Source organism: Dioscorea cayenensis, chromosome 12 (genome assembly GCF_009730915.1).
Source record: "Dioscorea cayenensis subsp. rotundata cultivar TDr96_F1 chromosome 12, TDr96_F1_v2_PseudoChromosome.rev07_lg8_w22 25.fasta, whole genome shotgun sequence".
Classification (NCBI taxonomy): domain Eukaryota; kingdom Viridiplantae; phylum Streptophyta; class Magnoliopsida; order Dioscoreales; family Dioscoreaceae; genus Dioscorea; species Dioscorea cayenensis.
Genome location: NC_052482.1, coordinates 2,122,358 through 2,125,838, shown reverse-complemented (window position 1 = coordinate 2,125,838; position 3,481 = coordinate 2,122,358).

Genomic DNA, 3,481 nt, shown 5'->3' with positions numbered 1-3,481 from the left:
CATGAAACATCCTTTAAGACGGAGTTGATATTTATCACTTGAGAATTGTTCTTACCCTTTAAGAATTTTTCGTTAGTGTACAAATATTACTTTATGTGTTTAACTCTAAGGATCTTCGCTTAAGTCAGACCATGACACATTGATTAATAGACTTTTTATGAATGTGTTTGCTTAACCTTTTTTAACGTGTTGCGTTCTACGTTGTGCAGGTTCAAGGTGATGCGCATGTTATGCAACCGCCGTGAGCATTCGAATGTACAGATACTTGGTGAGTTAAACCGAAATCTTAATAGACGAACGAGAGTCGACTCGTGAGTGTCTGAGGTCCGAGAAGACGTTGTAAATGTTGTAAATATTGTAAATGTTGTAAATGTTTTATTTTAAATGAAACAAGCTTATTTGAGTGTGAACTTCTGATATTTAATCAGATTCTCCATTGTAAACGTTTGTATATTTTAAACAAACAAACTTATTTGAGTGTCAACTTGTGATAACTTGTGAAATTTAAACAGAAACATAGTAAAAACAATTTGAGAAACAAAAAACGGTATTGTAAACAAAACAAATGTTAAACAATAATTGATTTACTCTTTAAACGGTGACAACGGTGTTTAAGCAAATACATAAAGATGTTTAAACAGTGACCCAGGAGGTACCCAGGATGTTTAAACAAAACAAAATGTTAAACAATAATCGATTTACTCTTCAACGCGATGTCAATGAAAGCATTCAATTTAAACAATAACATATATTTTAAAACAGTTAAATCACTATATTTAAACGTTTTACATATTATTTAAATGATATAGAATTTATTTAAATAGTTAACTATTAGTTTAAACACTATATGTATCGGTTTAAACATAAAAAGCTTGACGTTTAAACAGAGACTCATGATAAGGTGAGAAATTTCCTTCGAGCGATGACAATATGGCTTCCTCGCGACAGTGACATATATTTCCTTTTTTGCCCTTGGGATGGAGGGAAAAATACCGCCCAATCACATCACGTTTAGTCTAACCTTTATGCATACAACTGTGAACTTTTTTATTTGCCTTTCTGATTGTTGTTTGTTCTTTACATCTTCTTCTTGTTCTTCTTTTCATTTGGTTTGTACGATTTGGTTTTCAGCCGATATATTATGGAAAGTTTTTGTGGTATTGCTAGATACAGCGGGGAGGGAAGAATGCTAATGTTCACAGCTCAGACTTCGTGGGAGTTGGTGTTAGCTGAGATATGTGAGCGATGGGGTCTCGAAGTTTCCCTTGTCAGGGTGAAGTTTATCACACCCGATGGATATAAAATGGTTTGTCCAATAGAAAACGATGTTGACTTCCAGCGGATGTGTCATGTGCACTCCATCTTCAGATGCGCTGTAGTTGATCTTGTTGTCGACACAGAAAATGTGCCATTGTCGAATCCTAATGAGAACGAGTTTTTCTCGTTGTAAGTTCCTTCTCTTTTATTTGATCCAGTTGTATTGGTTCATTATTGTTTAAGTATATCAGTCACTGGTTAAAATCTTGTACTATTCATTTAAGTTAATTGTTCACTCTTTAACTATTTAATTTAACGTTTAAATGTTTACTTTATCACTTAAATAGTCTATTCTCTGCTTAAAATATTGATCTTTTTAGTTAACTGAAGTGTTGGCAGGAATTTAGATTCTGCGAGCGCTTCCGTTCAACCCCATGGTGACCCTGACGGTGTGGGATGTCTTCCTTCCTCGTCAGATCATTCTGAAGTGCTGTCGTTGGATATCGGACAATGTTTTGACAGTGTTGAACATTTCAGGGACGTACTTCAAAATTTTGCAATCAAACGGAATTTTGACTTCAAATTCATAAAGAACGAAAAACATTTCAAGGACGTGCTTATGCCCAGACATACATTCGAAGGTAGAGATAATTGTCGAGGATAGCCAAAATCTTCGTGTTGGTTGTTGTGTCGATGATCGTTACGAAGTGATCGACCAGTGCAGCAATTTTGTAGATCTTGCCATCAGAACTTGTTCATGTCGAAGGTGGTAAGTTTATGGTATCCCTTGCAAACACACTTGCGCTGCAATAATGCAGACAGACACCAACATTCATCGATTTATTAGCGGCTACTTCACCGTCGACAATTACAAACTGGCATATAAGGAAGCTATATTCCCCATACCCGACGATGACAAGCCTTAAGACGGAAATCGTGAGCTTCGTTTGCGACTGCCTGTGACGAGAAGGCAGCCTGGGCGTCCTAAACGAAAGAGGATCGAGTCATAAGCGTTTGATGTCCGCGAGTTACATTGCAACCGCTGCCATGGATCCGGTCACAATCGTAGATCTTGTAATGAAACTATCGCCGACTAGGCATTGTAAATAAGCTGACTTCTAAAGAGAAACAATCTGAATTGAGTGGCAACTTATCATATTTAAACAGATAAACTCTTATTCTTTATAGTGAACGCATTTATTTAAACAGAGATAGTGTTATTGTAAACAGAGAAACTGTCATTTTAAATATTTCACACTGATATTTAAACGATAGATGGTAAATTTAAACAATGAAACTGAAAGGTAAACAATGACACTGTAAATTGAACAATGAAATGAAACTGAATGGAATTTAACCTGCTTTACAATTGAAAACAAACAAAATTTACATTGAGATATACAAGTCATGTTCTTCGAAAACAAAAACAATGAATTGAATTTGTCCTGGATTACATTCGAAAACAAAATTGACATTGACATATACAAGTCCTGTTCTTCTAAAACAAAATTTAACCCGCTTGTGACGACCGCCCTTTCTCATGGACGCCGGCTGCCCTCCCCTCCTTAAGTATGCGGGAAACATACTTTAATCTCAGGTAGGGAACGTTTGTCTGCGGTAGCTATAGCTTCTCATCCCAAAGTAATTGCTCGATAAACCGCATGACATAGATGGCGCAATCGACGCTTCCTTGTTTTTGGCGTGGGGTTTCCATGTCGTAAACGAGTGGGTACTTTGCGGTCGCTGACTCGCCGAACTCCATATCGACACAATTGTCGAATAGATTCTGCTGTCGAGATATGCAAGTTGAGATTAGAATACCGATTAAATACCAAACAATATTAATCAGACATAATTAAAGAACTTGCCATGTCCAATGCGTCTTTATCGTACCCCGCGCATGAAGAATAATGTCTGTATTCTTATTTATCATTGTCAAGGATGACGACATGGAAGTGGCCATTCATGATTATCGGGAGGATGACAATTTGAACTTCATGCAAGTTGCGCACAGCATCTCCGATCATAGCCATAGTTGTTTCATGTGCGTCATCCTACTTTGACATAAACAGCGCCAGCGGTCTTGTGACGGAGGCGCGCTTCTTGTAAGGATATGGCACTTTGCTCAGTGACTTTTGTATTATGCATACGAAAGCGTCCATCACATCATCTGTGACCATCTCCTTCCCCTCAAGCAGAGTGTATAATTTGTCCCGTGTGGTGC